This window comes from Cryptomeria japonica, chromosome 10 (genome assembly GCF_030272615.1).
Source record: "Cryptomeria japonica chromosome 10, Sugi_1.0, whole genome shotgun sequence".
Classification (NCBI taxonomy): domain Eukaryota; kingdom Viridiplantae; phylum Streptophyta; class Pinopsida; order Cupressales; family Cupressaceae; genus Cryptomeria; species Cryptomeria japonica.
This window is the reverse complement of record NC_081414.1, coordinates 62,737,836-62,747,594: the sequence shown is the minus strand read 5'-3', so window position 1 is coordinate 62,747,594 and position 9,759 is coordinate 62,737,836.

The window sequence follows — 9,759 nt, the reverse complement described above, 5'->3', positions numbered from 1 at the left end:
ATCCATGTCAGGTAATGTAGTATGATCAGAATTGAAAAAGATATCATTGTCATACTCATAAGAACTCATGTTTGCAGACTCTTGAGCCTCTTTAGTTTCTCTCCTAGATTTTTGAAGACGGGTTTCAACCATGAACTAGGTATTGACCAAGATGTGTGAGACTAGATGAAAAATGGAAAGAGTATGGAAGACCAAGAGTTGGATGAAATGTAAATGAGTCTGAAGTGTACTTGTAATGTCCAAAGTGTAAGACCAAGTATGTATGTAGTAGAGTAGGTGTGACTTCCAAAGAGAGGATAGTTTCTCTTGATGAAGTAAGTTGACCTTGACTCTAAGTAAAACCAAATGAGACCCAAAGGTAAGAAACCTTGATGAGGGACCACTTAGCAAAGTGTTGTTGTATGTAGTGTGTTGACAAAGTATGATGAGGACAAGCAAGTGACCTTTTGACTCAAGTTTAGACAAATGTGAATGTAATGTAAGGTGTAAAGCAATGATGGGCTGTGTGAGACCCAAAGACAGGTTGAATGCTAGATGAAACCTGAAGAAACAACCTAGGAAGCTCAAGTATTCTGAAACTGATTTCTTTTGTTTGCTGGACTGTAAAATTTTTCCAATTTGTGAAGTTGTTGGTTGTGACCAAATTTGAATGTTCGACTGTTTTTCGTGACAAGAGGACACAATGTTGTTGAGGACTCAATGTTTGCAAGTGTTTAGACTTCAAAATGACTCCAAGAAAGTGTGTTGTTTGATGTAAAAATGTTTTGCATATACTTGAAAACACAAAAGACACAATGTTTTGCTGTTTGGTTTTGAATGTTTTGAATGTTTAAAATAAGTCAAGCACAATTCTTATGGCTGGCCAAGACAATAGTTGTTGATCCCACATGAGGTTTTACCCCCGAGGCTATGCTATTTAGAGCGGATACTTAGATGCTTGACCTCACTGGCTCCACCCTCGGCACTCACTTCTCGGGTCAGCCAAGCATCAGTCCCCATGAAAAATCCCCATGGCGAACTTTGTATCTCTACTAAGAACCGTATGTGTGTGGGCCGCTACCAGAGGTCCGACCTCCTGCCCCAACAACTAGAAGGATTTGGGCTTCTAAAACAAGAAGGTGCTAGTAAGGGTATCCGCTCGTGTGGCCATACATGCGGCACTTTCAGCTCTGTAAATATAGAATGCTCCCAGCCGGTAGGGGTTACGCCCTACAAATGATCAAATAAATTTGATCAAACAGGTTTATGGGGAGACATAGTGTCGGTATGAACTAATCAGCACATGTTATCCATAGTTTTCACCATGAATACAATTGTTTATAGTGGTTCAGAAGAGGTGGGTTTTCCTCGCTACCACTTGGGTCGTTCTCTTCTCACTAGTAGTCCTAATGACCACACGGGAAGACAGGCCCTCTAAAGATTAAACAAAAAGAGCCTATTGCTCAAGACACAAAAGACAATGATTCAATTTTAGTGCACCAATTGAAGTGTTTGCTAGTCTATGAAAATAAGGCACATAATAAAAATCCAAAAACCCTTGCCAAGGATCTGCAACAAAGATTTATTAGTAGTTTGGATTGTTTGAAATAATCACCCCTTCCTGCAAGCACACAAGTTAGGTAAATTTTAGATCCAAAAGACTTTGTGAAATAGGGGCCTTCAATAATGCATTTTGTTGACCAATTCAAAGATCTGAATCATCATAAAAAAAGACCACTGGAGAGTCTTGATGGTCTTCCAAACTTGCACAAAAAATTTTCTACAACAAATCCAAGCAGTTTGTGAGATATGAGTAAAATAATGCAAAACCCTAATTTTCAAAGATCTAATTTTTTAGGAATGATTTTGCATCAAATTTAAAATAACAAAGAACAGATCCTATGTATAATTCTAAGAGATTTCCAAAAATGTAAGAAAATCCAAAAAATTCGCTAATTTTCTCTCAAAATTAATTTTTTATGAAAAATCATAAAAAATTCATACAAAATGCAAAATAGATCCAAAAAATCTGAAATTTTTATTGAATCTTTCTGATATTTTTCTTTACCTGCACAAAAAAATTTATGTCAAAATTCGAAACGGTTTGTGAGATCTGATCAAAATAAGGAAAAACCCTAATTTTTAAAGATCCGATTTTTAGGGAAATATTTTGCATCAAAATTAAAATCACAAAGAACAGATCCTATGTATAATTATGGGAGATTTCCAAAAATATAAGAAAATCCAAAAAATTCTCTCATTTGCTCTCAAAATTAATTTTTTATGAAAAATCATAAACAATTCATAGAAAATGAAAATATGCTCCAAAAATTTTGAATTTTGTCTTGAGAGCTCCTGATACTTTCTTCAACCTACAAAAACAATTTGGTGAAAAATTTCCTAGCCGTTTGTGAGATATGATCGAATCTCTCCAAGATCTTGATTTTGTGTCCAAAACCCTAGCTGCACAAGGTTATTCTCCAAATTGTTTTACAAAATAGCAATATAGGGTTAGAAAAATCTGCAAAAAAAACATAGATCTAAGAAAAATCCATGTCCCACAGGGCGTGCCAAAATGTGTATGGTGAAAATGGATAACAATAATAACAATATTGAAAGGCTAAATGAATTCAACCACCAAACCCTAGCCTAACAATCAACAAAGATCCACCATAACATATGAAGATTACCTAAGACAATGCAAATCAAATGAAATCACAAAGATTATACCATCACATGCCCAATAGGGTTTTGATCTCCATTCTTCCTATCTCCATTGATCTTGCTTGATATATTTGCTCTCAGATTTTTATATGCACAAGAGCTCAACAAAGAACGAAATGTGGTTGCAAGTAGGATCGTAGTGTAGCCAAGTCTTCAAGATTAGGTCATTAGGATGATTGATTAGAATGCATAGAATGATTAGGGTTTGATAATAAAGGAAGCATCTCCTTATATAGAAGACACTATATGAAATGGAGGGATAAGATTGAGAGGTGTAAAAGGAGGTTTGGCTATGATTAGAGGGTAGGTAGAAGAAATAATAAAATAATGAAAAAGGTAGGTAGTGTATGAATTAAGAGATGAATGACATGTGTCATGGGTAGAAAAGGCTAATGAATTAATTAAATAAATAAAGATTTATTTAATTAATAGAAGAAGTAGGATAATTAAATAAATAAGAATATTTATTTAATTTAGGAAAAGGATAATTTAAATAAATAAATGTATTTATTTAAATGAGAAATAAAGCTAGAAGACGATAAATGAATTAATTAAATAAATAAAGATTTATTTAATTAATAGAAGAATTAAGCTTATATAATTAAATAAATAAAATATTTATTTAATTAGACATGACAATTTTAGGTGTCTACAGTTTCTATTATGTTGTCATCAGTCTCATACCCCATTTCAGTGACCTAGATGGTTCTAGCAACAACTACCTCCATCCAAATTTCATCTTTCTTTATTACAAAACAAATTTCTTTTTGGTACTTATCCACAATAGCTTGTGATAACCTTACTCTTATTTTCATTCGATCTTTTAGTGCTTGAAATTGCTCATTTATGGTTTTCTCCCTATTCTCTCCCATATTGTTTAGCAATTCTGAAAGTTGTTTTCCTACCGGTATATCGAATCCAAAATCTTTGGTGCCAATACCAAGTACTTGTTTGGTTATATATAGCATCAGACAAACAAGTAGGTTTCCAAATTTGAATGTTCCTTTCTTTTCCCTTTTGATCTTTGCTAGATTGTCTATTAGTCCATCTTTAAGCCATTCACATATGTCTATCCTTGCATTATCATTTATCATATCATAGGCACTCTTAATACATAGGCTAGAAACTAAGTTTAACCTATTTGCATGTGTAGTCTTGTAACCTAAGATCATATTGATAAATCTGATAATTGTATCCTTTACATCATTTACCCTCAGTGATCTCTTATCAAATGTTGCGCCGGTTAGTTTTGTCACTAAATCATTTGAGACCTTCTTAGTTTTGTTAGGTCTGTTGCCGGTGGAGGGTAACCCTGTTACTGCTTTGACAACTTCCTTAGTAATCTTGTGAATAGAGTCCAACCAAAAGAATTTTCCATGAACCCTGCTTAGCACAATTCTTATGATATCCTTGGGGAAATCTAGGATACCGAGAATTTTAGTGAAACCTAGGGTTTCTATTATCCTATGTTCAGGTTTGACATTTCCCAGTTCATCACAAATCACAGATTCATACATATTCTTAATTTCCTCATCACCTAGTTCATCAATATGACAATGTATATACATTCTAGTCTCTTCAACATATACTACCCCTTTAGGTATTTGAGAAAATGCACCTAAGCTATCATCTTTCTTTGCAATTTTGGAACTAGTTGGAATTCGAGTCTAGGGTGTTTAATAACTTCAACAATAGTAGGGTTTGCAATAAATTTAGGAGTAGATGAAGATGCCATAGCTATAAATACCTTAATCTGCCTTAGGGATGGAGGATTTGATAGATTGCTTCGCTTCTTTGCTTGGAATGCCTTTGCTTGGGATTTTCGCGCTCTTGAAGATTTGAATGCTCGTTGAAATGAAAATGGAGCCAAAACACTTGTTTTATAATGTTATTTTCTTCACTTGCCACATTTAATGCTTGCTGGTTAAGTCACAACTTAACTTATCTATCGGTAAAGAAGTAATCTCAACTTCTCACCATCAACTGAGGGAATAATATCATGTTTCTCATTTAGTTGCTAAACCCTCGAAGTATTTTCCTTCAGTTAGATGAAGAGTCTCCTACTGGTGGAGTGTTACTTTGTTCTGATTTTTTGATCCATTGTTTTGAGAATTCTTGCTTTACCTCTTCAACCTTTTCTTTACCTTTCAAACTAGGACCTTTGTTATTTGCCGGTGAAGACTTGCTTCTACAAAATTTAGCAATGTGTCCAATCTTGTTACAAGCATAACAAGTCAAATTATTTTTTTGAATAGCTTTCCCATATCCTATGCCGGTTTGTGTTCTGCATTGATTAGATAAGTGTCCAAATCTCCCACAAACATAGCATCTTACATTCATTTTGCAATTCTCTGAATTATGACCAACTTTATTGCATTTAGAACATTGACCGGTGGGTGTATTGGTGTTCTGATAATTTCTAGATCTACATTGATTTTCTCTATGACCATACTTGTTACAGTTAAAGCATTTGCCATTAAATTTATAAGCATTTGGTTGCCTTACCGGTTTGCTATGATCATGTGTGTTTGCAGTATCGGAGCTTTCACTAGCTTGAAAGTCAAGGCCATTAGTGTCACCATTAGGTTTTTGATTCTTCAGCATGTCACCAAGTTCTTCTGAGCTTTTCTTGAATTTTTCTTTGTGTTGATTTGCAGTAGCCAGTTCTCTTTCCAAGATTCCTTTCTCTCTCATAGGTTCATTTGAGTCATTTTGTGTATGCATCAGATCTATCTTCAACATATCATTTTCATAACTAAGTCTTGTGTTTTCATTTGCAACATCATTTAGTCTTCTAGTCACATCTTCTTCATTTTTCTTCCTATCTTCAATTTCTTTACAAAATCTCATAGCCATATCCTGCATCTCATTCTGTGTTGAACTGATCTCTTGTCTTAGTTTGTTTACTAGATCATTAAGAGTTTCCTTTTCATCTCCCTCTTTCTGCATATTCTCACAAAGTTCTCTTCTTTTATTCCTTTCTATAGTGTAATTCTCTTGAAGTGCTTGAATGATATCCTCAGCAGCTTTTAGATCATCTTCAAGTTTGATATTCTTCAATTTTTCTCCATCATAGTCTGAAAGAGTTGTTTTCAATTGTTCTCTTAAGTTTTCCATTTCTACCGGTGTCAAGATCTTCCTAAAGCTATTAGGCTTCTGAAAATAGAGGACTAGGCTCTCATACCAATTGTTAGGATTCCCAAAGATATTGAGAGGGGGGGTGAATCAGTATCTAACCAGTTTGTGAATTTACTTGATTTAAAACATGTAAAGCATATCAATACTGTATACCGGTAAACCAAAAATAATGTAGTAAACAAAGATAACAACAACCACATGAAAAGCACACCATAACATAGTAGTTTAACGAGGAAACCTCGGTGGGATTTGTGACCCACAATATTCGCTTATTGGCTAATAAGTGAATATTACTCTTACAATAGGGGCCTGCACATACAAGAAGGCCAAGTGCCTAGAGCTCACTGCTCAAATAAAAAATAAGAAGTCACACTGACTTACAAAATGGATTATACAAATCCAATGTCTTGTACTGCTTCAAATTAGCATCTGCTGTGCCAGGTCCAGTACCAGTTTCAGCTCTGCTTCATACATAAACCCTTAACCTATAATTCATATATTAGATATGCCTTATTTTGCCTATCACATTCTTCTTACAAAATGTTCTACAATGATCTCATACATATATGAGTCATATTACAACTCACCATGTCGGCTTACAATGATTTTACAATTAATTACAAAATACATTATAAACAAAATTCTTGTCGGCCAGGGTGTCAGTATCCTTCCTTTGTCTGTCGGTGCTCTGTGTGCCAGTGTAGAGTCTATCATTTTTGGTGCTGGTATATTGTCTTGTTGGTATCATATGATTGCAAGGTTTCCATCAATGACAAAACCTTCAATCACCTATAATTTCTCATTGGAGTGTGCATTTACCAACAGTAACAACAAATATGTCAACCCGATTAGACCAATAACCAAAATACCAAAACCAAGTATCCAAATCATGTCTTCGACATAACCAAGTGATCTCCAGATGATAACAAGTCATCCTCAATGCCATTGTACAATATAATGTGTTGGTGAACAATATAACCTATCGGTGAACAATATATCGGTGACTGTGCATAAGTGACTGAACTTGCCGGTGAACATAATGTGTCGATTCAACATAACCAAAGATCTCCAGAAGGATAAGTGTTGACATCAATGACAAAACCAATGCAACACATCCATAATACCAACAATCTCCCCATTTGTCATTGATGGCAACACAAGATGGAAAAACATCTAAGTACCAAAACAGAATGCCAAAAACCAAAAACCAACAATCTCCAAAATAGATCAATACCAAAAATCAAAATACAAATGCAAAGAGTATGTATCTCTCCCCCAATGAATAATCTCTCTCCATAGGATAATGTTTTTCCATAGATATCTCTCCCCCTTTGACATCAAATGCCAAACAATACAAATACTAGAACATACAACCAACTCATAGAACCCATTATTTTAACCAACTACTCCCCCTGAGAAGTAGCTCTCCTCCATCAAAGCTGGAAAAAAGGTTTCTCTATTAATTATGTCAGTTTGATGCCAATTATCAAGTGTTTAAGTCTCTACCGGTGAGGGTATTACCCCAAGTTGCTCTCTGAGATATTCAAAAGTTTCCTTAGGCAAAGGCTTAGTAAATATATCTACAATCTGCTCTTTAGTATTCACATAAACCAATCTCACTTCTTTTGCTTCAACATTCTCTTTTAGAAAATTATATTTGATAGAAACATGTTTAGTCTTAGAGTGAAATACCAGATTCTTAGATATATCAATTGTTTCTAAGTTATCACAATAAATGATTATAGGTTCTTTGCATTTTACCTTTATGTCCATCAACATTTGTTTAATTCATAATACCTAAGTACAATTAGTTGTTGCTGCAACATATTCTGATTCTACTGTTGATAATGATGTACAACTCTATTTCTTTCCCAATCATGAAATCAGTCTGCTACCAAGAAAGAATACCCCGCTAGTGGTGCTCTTTCTATCATCTATATCTCCTACCCAATTTGCATCGGTGTATGCACATAAATCAAAATTTTCATCTTTAGGATACCATAAACCAAGATTTGTTGTGCCTTGTAGATACTAGAAAATCCTTTTCACTCTTGATTCATGATTTTATTTAGGATTACTCTGAAATCTTGAAATAATACACACTGCATTCATTATTTTAGGTCTTGTTCATGTCAAATACAGTAAACCTTCAATCATAGATTTATATCTTGTCAGATTAACATGAGCTGAATCATCCTTCAATGTCAATTTATCAGTTGTAGTCATAGGAGTACTTACCAGTTTAGAGTTTTCCATTACAAATTTATTCAATAGTTCCTTCAAGTACTTTGTTTGACATATAAATATACCTTTATCAGTTTGTGAAATCTGCAATCCTAAAAAGAATTTTATCTCCCCAAACATAGACATTTCAAATTTTTCCTGCATCTTATTAGCAAAGTCTTTACATAATCCATCTTCTCCTCCAAAAATGATATCATCAACAAAAACTTCAATAACTAAGATGTCTTCATTACTCACTTTCAAATATAAGTTGATGTCAGCATTACCTTTAGTATAACCAAGCTTCAAAAGATATTTGTCCAATCTAGCATACCAAGCTTTACGAGCTTGCTTCAATGCATACAAATGTTTCCTTAATGTGCAAACCATATCTTTATCATTTGTCAATGAAAATCCATCAGGCTCTTCAAGATCACCATTCAACAATACACATTTTACATCCATTTGATATACTTTATAGTTCTTATGGGCTGCAAATGCAACAAAAAATATGACTGCCTCAATTCTAGCTACCGGTGCAAAGGTTTCATTATAATAAGTTCCCTCTTTTTGTGAATATCCTTTACACACTAATCTTTCTTTATTCCTGATTACCTTACCATCTTCATTAAGTTTATTTCTGAATACCCATTTAGTTCCAATTACATTTTTGTCTTTAGGCCAGGGAACCAATGTCCATATATTGTTCTTTTCAATTTGTTGTAATTCATCTTCCATAACTTTAATCCAATGTTTATATTCACATGCCTCACTAACATATGCTGGTTCAATTTGAGAAATTAAACACACCTCTTCATTTGCCAATCTTCCTCTTGTCATAACACCTTGATACTTATTCCCAATTATCTAACTTTTAGAGTGATTCAGTCTTACATACCTGGGTGTGTTCACTTGCTGTTGTTCTTCAGTCACTGTGGAATTCTCTGATGATGCCGGTGTGGATGGATCCACATTCTATACCAGTGCACTCTATATAGGTTCATTTATGATCATCTCAACTGTTGGTTTAGAGTCCATAGACCTTGAATTTCCTCTAAATTGTTCATCTATCTTCACATTTGCACTCTTAATGATTTTCTACAATCTTTTATTAAAAAATCTATTTGCCTTGCTCTTAGATGAATAACCAAGAAATATTCCTTCATCACTTCTAGGATCAAATTTACCAATATACTCATCTCTCCTAATGTAACATTTTCTTCCAAATATTCTGAAATATTTAAGAGCAGGAGTATTACCAAACCATAGTTCATAAAGTGTCTTACTGGTCTCACCTTTGATGTGAACTCTGTTAAAAGTGTAAACCATTGTATTCACTACTTCTCTCTAGTACACATGAGGTACATTTTCTTCTAATATCATGCTTCTAACTGCATCTAGAATAGTTATGATCTTCCTTTCCACAACTCCATTTTGCTGAGGTGCTTGGGGTGCTGATAGTTGTCTTCTAATTCCATTCACTTCACAAAATGTATTAAACTCCTTGGATGCAAATTCTCCTCCTTGATCTAATCTTAAACATTTTATTTTCTTATTGGTTTCATTCTATACCATTACCATGAACAGTTTGAATTTCCCAAAAGATTTTGATTTTTCTCTGAGAAAAGTAACCCAACACATTCTAGAATAATCATCAATGATTAGCATAAAGTATCTATCTCCCTATAGACTTCT